At 50.2% G+C, this 16,565-nt stretch overlaps 3 non-coding genes across 3 annotated transcripts; all 3 read right to left on the reverse strand.

Moving 5' to 3' along the window:
• Positions 1 to 10,930: 10,930 nt before the first annotated feature.
• LOC137343906 (5S ribosomal RNA) lies at positions 10,931 to 11,049 on the reverse strand. The gene has a single exon (XR_010967941.1). It is a non-coding gene; the product is annotated as a 5S ribosomal RNA (ribosomal RNA).
• A 1,332-nt stretch (positions 11,050 to 12,381) lies between these two features.
• Positions 12,382 to 12,500, reverse strand: LOC137344020 (5S ribosomal RNA). The gene has a single exon (XR_010968052.1). It is a non-coding gene; the product is annotated as a 5S ribosomal RNA (ribosomal RNA).
• A 2,266-nt stretch (positions 12,501 to 14,766) lies between these two features.
• On the reverse strand, positions 14,767 to 14,885 carry LOC137344134 (5S ribosomal RNA). The gene has a single exon (XR_010968166.1). It is a non-coding gene; the product is annotated as a 5S ribosomal RNA (ribosomal RNA).
• Positions 14,886 to 16,565: the final 1,680 nt, after the last annotated feature.

Raw genomic sequence — 16,565 nt, forward strand, 5'->3', positions numbered from 1 at the left:
CCAGGACACCGGGGAGAACTCCCCCTGCTCCTCTTTGAAATAGTGGCCGTGGCATCTTTTACATCCACCTGAAGGCAGACAGGGCCTCGGTTTAACATCTCATCCAAAAGACGGCACCTCTGAAAACGTAGCACTCCCTCATCTACACCCGCATGTAGACCACAGCTGGCCCAGCACTGGCAGCGTTCAGGGCAGCCCAATTGTGGTTAGGGGTACGCAAACAGCCATTAGGCCCCCTTACTTGCATTTGCGAAGCTCCTTAACACCTGTTTCAGGCGCGGGCCCTGGACGCCATTACTGAAGCCTTTACCAATATGGCAGGCGGCGCACTTACGGCACGGAATATGTGCGCGCAAACCACCCGCCATTTTGGGTGCATAGATGCCAGTATTATGGCCCATTATGCTCTTTCCTGCAGAGGTCGATGGATTGTGATCCCTGGGCCAAGGGTACTGAGGCCAATTGTAATATCCCCGCTACCACAGCAGCTGAAATCTGCTAACTCCGCACAGAATTCCCGAGCTGGTCCCGCTCTCCTGACGATATTCCACCGGCAGTGAGGCAGACACCGGAAGCAGGGGAGCAGCACTCCAGGATTTCCTGGCCAGAGTATTTTTTCAAAAAGGAACAATAAATACTGTGGCTACAAGAGCAGGTCAGAGGCTGGGTATTCTGCAGCGAGTGACTCACCTCCTGACTCCCCAAAGCCTTTCCACCATCTACAAGGCACAAGTCAGAAGTGTGATGGAATATTCTCCACTTGCCTGGATGAGTGCAGCTCCAACAACACTCAAGAAGCTCGACACCATCCAGGACAAAGCAGCCCACTTGATTGGCACCCCATCCACCACCCTAAACATTCACTCCCTTCACCACCAGCACACTGTGGCTGCAGTGTGTACCATCCACAGGATGCACTGCAGCAACTCGCCAAGGCTTCTTCGACAGCACCTCCCAAACCCGCGACCTCTACCACCTAGAAGGACAAGGGCAGCAGGCACATGTGAACAACACCACCTGCACGTTCCCCTCCAAGACACACACCATCCCGACTTGGAAATATATCGCCATTCCTTCATTGTCGCTGGGTCAAAATCCTGGAACTCCCTTCCTAACAGCACTGTGGGAGAACCTTCACCACACGGACTGCAGCGGTTCAAGAAGGCGGCTCACCACCACCTTCTCAAGGGCAATTAGGGATGGGCAATAAATGCCGACCTCGCCAGCGACGCCCACATCCCATGAACGAATTTTTAAAAATTTATTTCTGGACTGGAACAAGTTAGAAAAAATTTTCATTTTTCTTGCTCGATACGCCAAGTAATCTACTCCCAGGCCTGATGTCAATGGTGTTCAACTGCCAGTCACTTGGAGATGGGTGAGACTCACCCAGGGTAAATTCTCCACCAGGTGGCAGCCGTGGCTCAGTGGGTAACACGCTTGCCCGAGTCGGTAGATTGTGGGTTCGAGCCCCACTCCGGAGACTTGAGCCCATAATTCAGGCTGACACTCCCAACGCCAGTGCTGAGGGAGTGCTGCACTGTCAAAGGTGCCGCCTTACAGATCAGACATCAGGTGGATGTGCAAAACCTGGAAAACAAAAGAAACAATCTTCCTGGCTGCCAGTCTTAATTAATCTGGGAAGTATAGATTGAGATTGACACCGACTACAACAGGAGTAGCTCTAACTTCCATGACAGTATCACCAACAGCAGCAGAACCATGAATGTGTTAGTGGCAGCATTTTTGCAACACAAGATACCTCGAAATCAGAGACTTAGAAGTTTGTTGGTCAGCGTTCTTGAAACAGTCGTCTGTCACTTAATGAGCACGTTGCAATAAGGTTTTGTTTCTGGGAATATGGAGTCCCTCAGTTGTAAAGCCGGACAGACCAGTTTGCGTGCAATCTCTGTAAACAGGATTAAGGTTGGTGAGACACCCTGAAGCCTCTCCACAATTAGCTGACAGTGCGACCCAAAAAAACAAAATCATTTAATTCAGCCTGTAGGCACGCTGTATGGTAAAGGATCTTCACAGAATGATTACAATACAGAAGGAGGCCATTCGGCCCATGCTGGCTCTTTGTAAGAGTAATCCAGTTAGCCCCATTCCCCCTTTCTTTCTCCCAAGCCCTGCAAATCTTTTCCCTTCGAGTATTTATCCAATTCCTTTGTGATAGCCATGATTGAATCTGCTTCCACCATCTTAGATAGAGGCTTCAAACACTTTGTTTCCTCCCTGCAGTTAGGGACTGTCTCCAAAGTTTCCTAAACATCTAATCATTGGCTTAGAGGCCGGAAGTTTTTCCCCTTGTCATCTTTGCATTTGTTACCTCTAGACTCAACTATTCCGATGCTCTCCTTCCATCTTCCACCCTCCGTAAACTTGAGCTCATCCAAAACTCTGCTGCCCCGTATCCTAACTCACACCAAGTCCCGTTCACCCATCACCCTGTGCTTGTTGACCTACATTGGCGTCTGGTCCGGCAATGCCTCGATTTTAAAATTGTCATCCTGGTTTTCAAATCCCTCCGTGGCCTCGCCCCCTCCCTATCTCTGTAACCTCCTCTAGCCCCACAACCCTCCGAGATCTCTGCGCTCCTCCAATTCTTGCCTCTTGCCCATCCCCGATTTTAATCACTCCACCATTGGCGGCCATGCCTTCAGCTGCCTGGGCCCCAAGCTCTGGAATTCCCTCCCTGCCTCTCTCTCCTCCTTTAGAATGCTCCTTAAAACCTACCTCTTGTCACCTGTCCTAACATCTCCTTATGTGGCTCTGTGTCAAATTTTGCCCCTGTGAAGCGCCTTGGGATGTTTTACTCTGTTAAAGGTGCTATATAAATGCAAGTTGCTTTTGTGACTGTGAATCACTTCTGTTAAAGTGGTGACTTGAATTATTCATACAATATGTTTCAACTGCTGCTCCCTCCTAATCAACCGGAGAAACACAGTGTTGAAACATTTTAGAGACAGTTACACAGGACGGTATTTCTAGAGTTTGCCCCACGTCCGCTCGTGTTACCTGTCTCTGACCATTACTCCGATCGCCTCTTCCGGTGGCCGATCTCCTTTATGGCGTGTGTTTTAAGGCTGGACTTTGCTGCTCTGCTCGTGTCTAAATTGTAGGAATCTACGCCACCCTTCCCCTGCTGCTGCGCTCGCACAGGCTCAGGCCTGGGTGGGTCCTGGGCGTTAATTGGGCTGTGTCGTGGGCCCACCCAGGCCCTACCCCTGGCTGTGCCCCCTCATGTATATTCCAGCAGGGATCACAGGAGAGTGATTAAGAGTGGGATGCCTGCCAAATTTGCTTCCCCCTCCCTCTCTAGCCCAGGGTTGCCGAAACCTATTATAAAACAACTCGACTGCCTGCATCACCAAGAGACCAACGAACCCAGTACAGACTGAAAAACAACTTGGGACCTTTATCAGCTGAGGCAGGTGGGGGGGAAAGAGAGGCTGTAGTAGGTGCTCGAGTCCCTTTAGTTAGCAGTTTGTAGCTAAAAATGGGGGGGGGGGGGGAAACAAGGGTTAACAAAATCATTTATTAGTTTCTCACTCCTCCCAGCAACACCAGGTGACAATCCACATCCAAAAGCAAAGGGCCTTTCAGACCAGCGAGCAACGTTACTGCTCAACTCTTAAGTACTACTTCCACACTGGGGCTTCATTCAATTTTGGATTCCGTGAGACCGGTGTCTGTGAGCTGGCTCCTGGCCTTTACAGTACTAGGCTCCGGACGGACGGACAGACCACCCGGCATCGGACCACTAGGCACCGGACACGACAAAGGCAAACCAAGCCCAGTCGACCCTGCAAAGTCCTCCTCACTAACATCTGGGGACTTGTGCCAAAATTGGGAGAGCTGTCCCACAGACTAGTCAAGCAACAGCCTGACATAGCCATACTCACAGAATCATATCTTTCAGCCAACGTCCCAGACTCTTCCATCACCATCCCTGGGTATGTCCTGTCCCACCGGCAGGACAGACCCACCAGAGGTGGCGGTACAGTGATATACAGTCAGGAGGGAGTGGCCCTGGGAGTCCTCAATATTGACTCCGGACCCCATGAAATCTCATGGCATCAGGTCAAACATGGGCAAGGAAACCTCCTGCTGATTACCATCTACCGTCCTCCCTCAGCTGACGAATCAGTCCTCCTCCATGTTGAGCACCACTTGGAGGAAGCACTGAGGGTAGCAAGGGCACAGAATGTACTCTGGGTGGGGGAACTTCAATGTGCATCACCAAGAGTGGCTCGGTAGCACCACTACTGACCGAGCTGGCAGAGTCCTGAAGGACCAAGCTGCCAGACTGGGCCTGCGGCAGGTGGTGAGTGAACCAACACGAGGGAAAAATCTACTTGACCTCGTCCTCACCAATCTACCTGACGCAGATGCATCTGTCCTTGACAGTATTGGTAGGAGTGACCACCGCACAGTCCCTGTGGAGACAAAGCCCTGTCTTCGCACTGAGGACACCATCCAACGTGTTATGTGGGACTACCACCGTGCTAAATGGGATAGATTCAGAACAGATCTAGCAGCTCAAAACTGGGCATCCATGAGGCGCTGTGGGCCATCAGCAGCAGAACGGTATTCCAGCACAATCTGTAACCTCATGGCCCGGAATATTCCTCACTCTACCATTACCAATAAGCCAGGGGATCAACCCTGGTTCAATGAGGAGTGTAGAAGAGCATGCCAGGAGCAGCACCAGGCGTACCTAAAAATGAGGTGCCAACCTGGTGAAGCTACAACTCAGGACTACATGCATGCTAAACAGCGGAAGCAACATGCTATAGACAGAGCTAAGCGATTCCACAACCAATGGATCAGATCAAAGCTCTGCAGTCCTGCCACATCCAGTCGTGAATGGTGGTGGACAATTAAACAACTAACGGGAGGAGGAGGCTCCGTAAACATCCCCATCCTCAATGATGGTGGAGTCCAGCACGTGAGTGCAAAAGACAAGGCTGAAGCGTTTGCAACCATCTTCAGCCAGAAGTGCCGAGTGGATGATCCATCTCGGCCTCCTCCCGATATCCCCACCATCAAGAAGCCAATCTTCAGCCAATTCAATTCACTCCACATGATATCAAGAAACGGCTGAGTGCACTGGATACAGCAAAGGCTATGGGCCCCGACAACATCCCGGCTGTAGTGCTGAAGACTTGTGCTCCAGAACTAGCTGTGCTTCTAGCCAAGCTGTTCCAGTACAGCTACAACACTGGCATCTACCCGACAATGTGGAAAATTGCCCAGGTATGACCTGTCCACAAAAAGCAGGACAAATCCAATCCAGCCAATTACCGCCCCATCAGTCTGCTGTCAATCATCAGCAAAGTGATGGAAGGTGTCGTTGACAGTGCTATCAAGCGGCACTTACTCACCAATAGCCTGCTCACCTTTGCTCAGTTTAGGTTCCGCCAGGACCACTCGGCTCCAGACCTCATTACAGCCTTGGTCCAAACATGGACAAAAGGGCTGAATTCCAGAGGTGAGGTGAGAGTGACTGTCCTTGACATCAAGGCAGCATTTGACCGAGTGTGGCACCAAGGAGCCCTAGAAATATTGAAGTCAATGGGAATCAGGGGGAAAACTCTCCAGTGGCTGGAGTCATACCTAGCACAAAGGAAGATGGTAGTGGTTGTTGGAGGCCAATCACCTCAGCCCCAGGACATTGCTGCAGGAGTTCCTCAGGGCAGTGTCCTAGGCCCAACCGTCTTCAGCTGCTTCATCAATGACCTTCCCTCCATCATAAGTTCAGAAATGGGGATGTTCGCTGATGATTGCACAATGTTCAGTTCCATTCGCAACCCCTCAGATAATGAAGCAGTCCGTGCCCGCATACAGCAAGACCTGGACAACATCCAGGCTTGGGCTGATAAGTGGCAAGTAACATTTGCGCCAGACAAGTGCCAGGCAATGACCATCTCCAACAAGAGAGTCTAACCACCTCCCCTTGACATTCAACGGCATTACCATCGCCGAATCCCCCACCGTCAACATCCTGGGGGTCACCATTGACCAGAAACTTAACTGGACCAGCCACATAAATACTGTGGCTACAAGAGCAGGTCAGAGGCTGGGTATTCTGCGGCGAGTGACTCACCTCCTGACTCCCCAAAGCCTTTCCACCATCTACAAGGCACAAGTCAGGAGTGTGATGGAATACTCTCCACTTGCCTGGATGAATGCAGCTCCAACAACACTCAAGAAGCTCGACACCATTCAGGACAAAGCAGCCCGCCTGATTGGCACCCCATCCACCACCCTAAACATTCACTCCCTTCACCATCGGCGCACTGTGGCTGCAGTGTGTACCATCCACAGGATCCACTGCAGCAACTCGCCAAGGCTTCTTCGACAGCACCTCCCAAACCCGCGACCTCTACCACCTAGAAGGACAAGAGCAGCAGGCACATGGGAACAACACCACCTGCACGTTCCCCTCCAAGTCACACACCATCCCGACTTGGAAATATATCGCCGTTCCTTTATCGTCACTGGGTCAAAATCCTGGAACTCCCTTCCTAACAGCACTGTGGGAGAACCTTCACCACATGGACTGCAGCGGTTCAAGAAGGCGGCTCACCACCACCTTCTCAAGGGCAATTAGGGATGGGCAATAAATGCCGGCCTCGCCAGCGACGCCCACATCCCATGAACGAATAAAAAAAAAGCCTGGTGCTCTTACCCTCCAACAGCATGATAGGCCCAGTTTCCCGTGAGTCTACATTACTTCTGCCGGGACAAACATGTTGGATTTCGTGGAGTGAACCTTGGGAGCTGTCTTACAGATACTGGACTCCCATAATTCCAAATAAAACAGCATCAATATAAAAGTCACTAAGGAGACATGCACAAAAGAAAGAAAGGACTTGCATTATACAGTGCCTTTAACGACCTCCCTGTTGTAATGTAGGAAACACGGCATACAATTTGCACACAGGAAGATCCCACAAACAGTAATGTGATAATAACCAGAAAATCTGTTTTTGAAATTGGTTGAGGGATAAATATTTGCCCAGGTCACAGGGAGAACTCCCCTGCTCTTCTTCGAATAGTGCCTTGGGATCTTTTATGTCCACCTGAGAGGGCAGACGGAGCCTCGGTTTAACGTCTCATCTGAAAAACGGCACTTCCGACAGTGCAGCACTCCCTCACTACTGCCCTGGGAGTGTCGACCTGGATTTTGTGCTCAAGTCTCTGGAGTGGGACTTGAACCCATGACCTTCTGACTCAGAGGCAAGAGTGCGGGTATTGTTACAGAGATAGGTTGTCCTGGCAGCGTCAGGGGGCCTGATTGAAGGCCAGTTTTCGCTAGAGGGCAGGTTGCACCAGTGACAGAGCCACTGTTTGATCAAACTCAAATAAACAGTCAGAATTCACATCCTCGAGAATCATTTCCCCCTTCCTCACTTACTGCTTGGGCATTGCAAATCTTCAGGGATCAAAGCTTTTAAGTTCCAAACTGCATAGGAGGATCAGCAGGACAAGGTCTTGATGTGAACTTTAATTGGAACTTTAGCAGTGGATGATGGGATCATGTACCACCTGGTGAACCCTGACCTCGATTCAGCCTTCCTGATAACACAGGTCCTCCCCATTTCTGTGACGATAAGTACTGCTGCCCCCCTTTACACCAGCGGGGCGGGGGTGCTCACAATGCCAGCAGATGGAAAGTTGGCTCATTCTCCCAGTTGACTTAATTGGTTTCAATTATTCTGTGTTAAGCCATTACAGCCGGGTTTTAACCAGTGTGGAAATTGTGAACCAGCAGAAGTGATATCAAACAATGTGTGATTAGTAATGGTAAGTGGGAGGTAATACTCAGGATGACTCTGTGGTTTGGATTTTGTATTAGATTTCCTCTGAGAAAAGCAAAAAACAAACAGGAGAAAAGACAATCTAGCCCAACAAACTGTTAACTTTTAGACAGATCAGCCCCATCTACCCATCTTCATCCTCCATTATTCATCATATCTCTCAAACACACCACCTGACTTACACCAGGATGGAGGATCCTGCCAAAAATCAGGGCCTTAGGCCTGGAAACCCCGTCCCTTTTTAACAGCTTAACCCCCAGCCACCTACCCCCTCCTTTCACCATAGGCCTCAATCTCTTCTCTCTTCAGAAACACACTGAACAGCCTTGACCCCATTGACCTTGCCTGTTACCATGCTCTTTCTTGGTGTATCTTATTCTACAACTTGATTACCCTTTGGGTGAAAACGTTGCCTCCTAACTCTGGGAAGAAAGGTTGCCGAGTGATGGATACTGATCCCACGCATGGACAACAATGGCTTCAGGCACACTACAGGATTGGTCATCTCATTCCTGCCTCCCATTGCTCAACAAACGATGCTACTTTTATTGATTGAATCACATCACTTTTCACTGCAATTATAAATTATGATCTATTAGGCTTGACATGAACTTGGCATAGGAACAGGCAATTAGGGTGTGGTGATATCAATCAGAGCATGAATCGACGCGTGATAAATTAATGCTCATATTAATAGCTTTGGAGGAGTTGTCTCCAAAGACACTGAGCATCGATTGTGATCATTTTCTGGGACGCATTGAGGGTTTTTACAGTGACGCCTTGTGGTTCATTACAAGTTGCAGAATTAGAATCATAGAATGGTTACAGCGCAAAAGGAGGCCATTCGGCCCAGCGAGCCTGTGCTGGCTCTTTGTGAGAGCAATCCAGTTAGTCCCATTTCCCTGCTCTTTCCCCGTAGCCCTGCAAATTTTCATTCAATTCCTTTTTGAAAGCCACGATTGAATCTGCTTCCACCACCCTTTCAGGCAGCACATTCCAGATCATAACTACTCGCTGCGTAAAAAAGTTTTTCCTCATGTCACCTTTAGTTCTTTTGCCAATCACCTTAAACCTGTGTCCTCTGGTTGTCGGCCCTTCTGCCAATGGGAACAGTTTCTCTTTATTTACTTTATCTAAACCCTTCATGATTTTGAACACTTCTATCAAATCTTTTCTCAATCTTCTGTGTTCCAAGGAGAGCCACCCCAGCTTCTCCAGTCTATCCACGTAACTGAAGTCCCTCATCCCTGGAATCATTCTAGTAAATCTTTTCTGCACCCTCTCTAAGGCCTTCACATCCTTCCTAAAGTGCGGTGCCCAGAACTGGACACAACACTCCAGTTGTGGCGAACCAGTGTTTTATAAAGGTTCATCATAACTTCCTTGCTTTTCTACTCTCTGCCTCTATTTATAAAGCCCAGGATCCCATGTGCTTTTTTAACCGCTTTTTCAACCTGCCCTGCCACCTTCAACGATTTGTGCACCTATACCCCCCGATCTCTCTGTTCCTGTACCACTTTTAGAATTGTACCATTTAGTTTATATTGCCTCTCCTTGTCCTTCCTACCGAAATGTATCACTTCTCATTTCTTTGTATTAAATTTCATCTGCCACGTGTCCGCCCATTCCACCAGCCTGTCTATGTCCTCTTGAAGTCTATCACTATCCTCCTCACTGTTCACTACACTTCCAAGTTTTGTGTCATCTGCAAAGTTTGAAATTGTGCCCTGTACACCCAAGTCCAAGTCATTAATATATATCAAGAAAAGCAGTGGTCCCAGCACCGACCCCTGGGGAACACCACTGTACACCTCCCTCCAGTCCGAAAAACAATCGTTCACCACTACTCTCTGTTTCCTGTCCCGTAGCCAATTCTGTATCCATACTGCCACTGCCCCTTTTATTTCACAGGCTTCAATTTTGCTGACAAGCCCATTATGCGGCACTTTATCAAACGAATCGCACCATCAATCGCATTGCACTCTCTGTTACCTCATCAAAAAACTCTACCAAGTTAGTTAAACACAATTTGCCTTTAACAAATCCGTGCTGGCTTTCCCTAATTAATCCACAGTTGTCCAAGTGACTGTTAATTCTGTCCCGGATTATCGTTTCTAAAAGTTTCCCCGCCACCGAGGTTAAACTGACTGGCCTATAGTTACATGGTTTATCCTTGCACCCTTTTTTGAACAAGGGTGTAACATTTGCAATTCTCCAGTCCTCTGGCACCACCCCCATATCTAAGGAGGATTGAAAGATTATGGCCAGTACCTCCGCAATTTCCACCCTTACTTCCCTCAGCAACCTAGGATGCATCCCATCCGGACCAAGTGATGTATCTACTTTAAGTACAGCTAGCCTTTCTAGTACCTCCTCTATCAATTTTCACCCCATCCTGCATCTCAACTACCTCCCCTTTTACTGTGACTTTGGCAGCATCTTCTTCCTTAGTAAAGACAGATGCAAAGTACTCATTTAGTACCTCGGCCATGCCCTCTGCCTCCATGCGTAGATCTCCTTTATGATCCCTAACTGGTCCCAAACCTCCTCTTACTACCCGTTTACTGTTTATATGCCTATAGAAGACTTTTGGATTCCTTTTATGTTGGCCACCAGTCTATTCTTATACTCTCTCTTTGCCCCTCTTATTTCCTTTTTCACTTCTCTGTACTTTCTATATTCAGCCTGGTATTGTATTATCAACCTGATATCTGTCATACGCCCCCTTTTTCTGCTTCATCTTACTCTCCATCTCGCTCGTCATTAGGTTCCTAAAGTAAAGAGAGGCTGGAGTAGCTCATGCTGTACCCCAGATAGGGAGGGGCTCAGGCCTGAAACAGGGCAAGTCATTCTCCAGTAACTCTGTGTTCAGAGTGATCAGTATTTCTAAAAGCCCTTTTACGTGACTTGGTTAGAAACTGTATTTCTTGCAGTGGTGTTTTCTCGTTTTCAATTCTGCTGCTGTGGGCTCACCGAGCAGAGACTACGTAAGGGACAGAGAGAGAGAGAGAGAGAGAGCGAGCGAGCGAGCGAGCAGCAAAAAGATTGATTAATGGCAGTGTGAAAGTGCAGAGCTGTGAGCAGCCTCTGCCGGCAGCAAAAGCCTACTGCACCTGGTATTCCCAGGCGGTCTCCCATCCAAGTACTAACCAGGCCTGACTCTGCTTAGCTTCCGAGATCAGACGAGATCGGGCGTTTTCAGACTAGTGTGGCCGTAGGCATTTGCTAACTGGCTTTCTCTTTACTTAAAAGATACGTAGTCCTGTTGTTCATTCTTTTCACTAGTTTATAATTTTTTCCCTTTCCTCTCACCGCTCTGTCTCCCACACACACAAACTACAAGCCCTACCCTTCATTGCCATGCCTCTAGCTTCAAAAGTGCATTAGCTTCACCATTCGTTCACTCAATCAACCATTCACTCACTCACTCACCTACCTCCCTCATTCACCTACCTCTTTCCCTCACTCACCCACCTCACCTCACCTCACTGGTGCAAAAATGCTGCTCCCTGATGCCTCAAAATACAATCGGGGAACAGCCCTCTCTCCTCTTGGCCTGCTTTGGTTCTCTTTATTTAAAGGCTTCCTGCTTTATGTCTGTTTTCTGCTGGCTTATTTTCATCATCTAATTTCTATGTAAAGTTATAACCTGTCCAGGTTTGTAGCAAACAGTCTGGTTTTTAAGCAGAAACTTCTCAAATATAAATTCTCTGCCTCATGATATATACACCAGAGTGTTCAGTATTTCTAAAAGCCCTTTTACGTGACTTGGTTAAAAACTGTATTTCTTGCAGTGGTGTTTTCTGTTTTTCAGCTCTGCCACTGTGGGCCCACCGAGCAGAGACTACGTAAGGGACAGACAGAGAGAGAGAGCGAGCGAGCCAGAGAGAGAGAGAGCGAGCCAGAAAGAGAGAGAGAGAGAGAGAGCGAGCAAGCCACAGAGAGCGAGAGAGAGCGAGCGAGCCAGAGAGAGAGAGAGAGAGAGAGCGCGAGCGAGCCAGGGAGAGGGGGAGAGAGAGAGAGAGAGAGAGCGCGAGCGAGCCACAGAGAGAGAGAGAGAGAGAGAGCGCGAGCGAGCCACAGAGAGAGAGAGAGAGAGAGAGAGCGCGAGCGAGCCACAGAGAGAGAGAGAGAGAGAGAGCGCGAGCGAGCCACAGAGAGAGAGAGAGCGAGCCACAGAGAGAGAGAGCGCGAGTGAGCCACAGAGAGAGAGAGAGAGAGCGAGCCACAGAGAGCGCGAGAGAGAGCGAGCGAGCCACAGAGAGCGCGAGAGAGAGCGAGCCACAGAGAGCGCGAGAGAGAGCGAGCCACAGAGAGCGCGAGAGAGAGCGAGCCACAGAGAGCGCGAGCGAGCCACAGAGAGCGCGAGCGAGCCACAGAGAGCGCGAGCGAGCCACAGAGAGCGAGAGAGAGCCACAGAGAGCGAGCCACAGAGAGCGAGAGAGCGAGCCACAGAGAGCGAGCGAGCAAAAAAAGAGCAACAAAAAGGTTGTTGATTGATTAATGGCAGTGTGAAAGTGCAGAGCTGTGAGCAGCCTCTGCCGGCAGCAAAAGCCTACTGCACCTGGTATTCCCAGGCGGTCTCCCATCCAAGTACTAACCAGGCCTGACTCTGCTTAGCTTCCGAGATCAGACGAGATCGGGCGTTTTCAGACTAGTGTGGCCGTAGGCATTTGCTAACTGGCTTTCTCTTTACTTAAAAGATACGTAGTCCTGTTGTTCATTCTTTTCACTAGTTTATAATTTTTTCCCTTTCCTCTCACCGCTCTGTCTCCCACACACACAAACTACAAGCCCTACCCTTCATTGCCATGCCTCTAGCTTCAAAAGTGCATTAGCTTCACCATTCGTTCACTCAATCAACCATTCACTCACTCACTCACCTACCTCCCTCATTCACCTACCTCTTTCCCTCACTCACCCACCTCACCTCACCTCACTGGTGCAAAAATGCTACTCCCTGATGCCTCAAAATACAATCGGGGAACAGCCCTCTCTCCTCTTGGCCTGCTTTGGTTCTCTTTATTTAAAGGCTTCCTGCTTTATGTCTGTTTTCTGCTGGCTTATTTTCATCATCTAATTTCTATGTAAAGTTATAACCTGTCTAGGTTTGTAGCAAACAGTCTGGTTTTTAAGCAGAAACTTCTCAAATATAAATTCTCTGCCTCATGATATATACACCAGAGTGTTCAGTATTTCTAAAAGCCCTTTTACGTGACTTGGTTAAAAACTGTATTTCTTGCAGTGGTGTTTTCTGTTTTTCAGCTCTGCCACTGTGGGCCCACCGAGCAGAGACTAAGGGACAGACAGAGAGAGAGAGCGAGCGAGCCAGAGAGAGAGAGAGCGAGCCAGAAAGAGAGAGAGAGAGAGAGCGAGCAAGCCACAGAGAGCGAGAGAGAGCGAGCGAGCCAGAGAGAGAGAGAGCGCGAGTGAGCCACAGAGAGAGAGTGCGAGCGAGCCAGGGAGAGAGAGAGAGAGAGAGAGAGAGTGCGAGCGAGCCACAGAGAGAGAGAGAGAGAGAGAGAGAGAGAGTGCGAGCGAGCCACAGAGAGAGAGAGAGAGAGAGAGAGAGCGCGAGCGAGCCATAGAGAGAGAGAGAGAGAGAGAGCCACAGAGAGAGAGAGCGCGAGCGAGCCACAGAGAGAGAGAGAGAGAGAGCGCGAGCGAGCCACAGAGAGAAAGAGAGAGAGCGCGAGCGAGCCACAGAGAGAGAGAGAGAGAGAGCGCGAGTGAGCCACAGAGAGAGAGAGAGAGAGCGCGAGCCACAGAGAGAGAGAGAGAGCGCGAGCGCGAGCCACAGAGTGCGAGAGAGAGCGCGAGCGCGAGCCACAGAGAGCGAGAGAGAGCGCGAGCGCGAGCCACAGAGAGCGAGAGAGAGCGCGAGCGCGAGCCACAGAGAGCGAGAGAGAGCGCGAGCCACAGAGAGCGAGAGAGCGAGCGCCACAGAGAGCGAGCGAGAGCCACAGAGAGCGAGCGCGAGCCACAGAGAGCGAGCGCGAGCCACAGAGAGCGAGCGCGAGCCACAGAGAGCGAGAGAGCGAGCGCCACAGAGAGCGAGCGAGAGCCACAGAGAGCGAGCGAGCGAGAGCCACAGAGAGCGAGCGAGAGCCACAGAGAGCGAGCGAGAGCCACAGAGAGCGAGCGAGAGCCACAGAGAGCGAGCGAGAGCCACAGAGAGCGAGCGAGAGCCACAGAGAGCGAGCGAGAGCCACAGAGAGCGAGCGAGAGCCACAGAGAGCGAGCGAGAGCCACAGAGAGCGAGCGAGAGCCACAGAGAGCGAGCGAGAGCCACAGAGAGCGAGCGAGAGCCACAGAGAGCGAGCGAGAGCCACAGAGAGCGAGCGAGAGCCACAGAGAGCGAGCGAGAGCCACAGAGAGCGAGCGAGAGCCACAGAGAGCGAGCGAGAGCCACAGAGAGCGAGAGAGCGAGAGCCACAGAGAGCGAGCGAGAGCCACAGAGAGCGAGCGAGAGCCACAGAGAGCGAGCGAGAGCCACAGAGAGCGAGCGAGAGCCACAGAGAGCGAGCGAGAGCCACAGAGAGCGAGCGAGAGCCACAGAGAGCGAGCGAGAGCCACAGAGAGCGAGCGAGAGCCACAGAGAGCGAGAGAGCGAGCGCCGCAGAGAGCGAGCGAGAGCCGCAGAGAGCGAGCGAGAGCCGCAGAGAGCGAGCGAGAGCCGCAGAGAGCGAGCGAGAGCCGCAGAGAGCGAGAGAGAGCCACAGAGAGCGAGAGAGAGCCACAGAGAGCGAGAGAGAGCCACAGAGAGCGAGAGAGAGCCACAGAGAGCGAGCCACAGAAAGCGAGCGAGCGAGCGAGCCACAGAAAGCGAGCGAGCGAGCCACAGAGAGCGAGCAAAAAAAGAGCAACAAAAAGGTTGTTGATTGATTAATGGCAGTGTGAAAGTGCAGAGCTGTGAGCAGCCTCTGCCGGCAGCAAAAGCCTACTGCACCTGGTATTCCCAGGCGGTCTCCCATCCAAGTACTAACCAGGCCTGACTCTGCTTAGCTTCCGAGATCAGACGAGATCGGGCGTTTTCAGACTAGTGTGGCCGTAGGCATTTGCTAACTGGCTTTCTCTTTACTTAAAAGATACGTCGTCCTGTTGTTCATTCTTTTCACTAGATTATAATTTTCTCCCTTTCCTCTCACCGCTCTGCTTCCCACACACGCACACACGCAAACTACAAGCCCTACCCTTCATTGCCTTGACTCTAGCTTCAAAAGTGCATTAGCTTCACCATTCATTCACTCAATCACTCACCTACCTCCCACATTCACCCACCTCACCGGCGCAAAAATGCTGCTCCCTGATGCCTCAAAAGAGGGCTGTTCCCCGATTGTTCCACAATCGGGGAACAGCCCTCTCTCCTCTTGGCCTGCTTTGGTTCTCTTTACTTAAAGGCTTCCTGCTTTGTGTCTGTTTTCTGCTGACTTATTTTCATCTTCTAATTTCTATGTAAAGTTATAACCTGTCTAGGTTTGTAGCAAACAGTCTGATTTTTAGGAACATAGGAACAGGAGTAGGCCATTCGCGCCAGATAAGTGCCAGGCAATGACCATCTCCAATAAGAGAGAGTCTAACCACCTCCCCGTGACATTCAATGGCATTACCATCACCGAATCCCCCACCGCCAACATCCTGGGGGTCACCATTGACCAGAAACTTAACTGGACCAGCCATATAAATACTGTGGCTACGAGAGCAGGTCAGAGGCTGGGTATTCTGCAGCGAGTGACTCACCTCCTGACTCCCCAAAGCCTTTCCACCATCTATAAGGCACAAGTCAGGAGTGTGATGGAATACTCTCCACTTGCCTGGATGAGTGCAGCTCCAACAACACTCAAGAAGCTCGACACCATCCAAGATAAAGCAGCCCGCTTGATTGGCACCCCATCCACAGGATGCACTGCAGCAACTCGCTAAGGCTTCTTCAACAGCACCTCCCAAACCCGCGACCTCTACCACCTAGAAGGACAAGAGCAGCAGGCACATGGGAACAACACCACCTGCACGTTCCCCTCCAAGTCACACACCATCCCGACTTGGAAATATATCGCCGTTCCTTCATTGTCGCTGGGTCAAAATCCTGGAACTCCCTTCCTAACAGCACTGTGGGAGAACCTTCACCACACGGATTGCAGCGGTTCAAGAAGGCGGCTCACCACCACCTTCTCGAGGGCAATTAGGGATGGGCAATAAATGCTGGCCTCGCCAGCGACGCCCACATCCCGAGAACGAATAAAAAAAAATTCAGCCCCTTGTGCCTGCTCCGCCATTTGATAAGATCATGGCTGATCTGTGATCTAACTCCATATACCTGCCTTTGGCCCATATCCCTTAATACCTTTGGTTGCCAAAAAGCTATCTATCTCACATTTAAATTTAGCAATTGAGCTAGTATCAATTGCCATTTGCGGAAGAAAGTGCCAAACTTCTACCACCCTTTGTGTGTAGAAATGTTTTCTAATCTCACTCCTGAAAGGTCTGGCTCTAATTTTTAGACTGTGCCCCCTACTCCTAGAATCCCCAACCAGCGGAAATATTTTCTCTCTATCCACCCTATCTGTTCCCCTTAATATCTTATAAACTTCGATCAGATCACCCCTTAACCTTCGAAACTCTAGAGAATACAACCCCAATTTGTGTAATCTCTCCTCGTAACTTAACCCTTGAAGTCCGGGTATCATTCTAGTAAACCTACGCTGCACTCCCTCCAAGGCCAATATGTCCTTCCGA

The sequence above is a fragment of the Heptranchias perlo genome, chromosome 26, assembly GCF_035084215.1.
Source record: "Heptranchias perlo isolate sHepPer1 chromosome 26, sHepPer1.hap1, whole genome shotgun sequence".
In the NCBI taxonomy this organism is placed as follows: Eukaryota; Metazoa; Chordata; class Chondrichthyes; order Hexanchiformes; family Hexanchidae; genus Heptranchias; species Heptranchias perlo.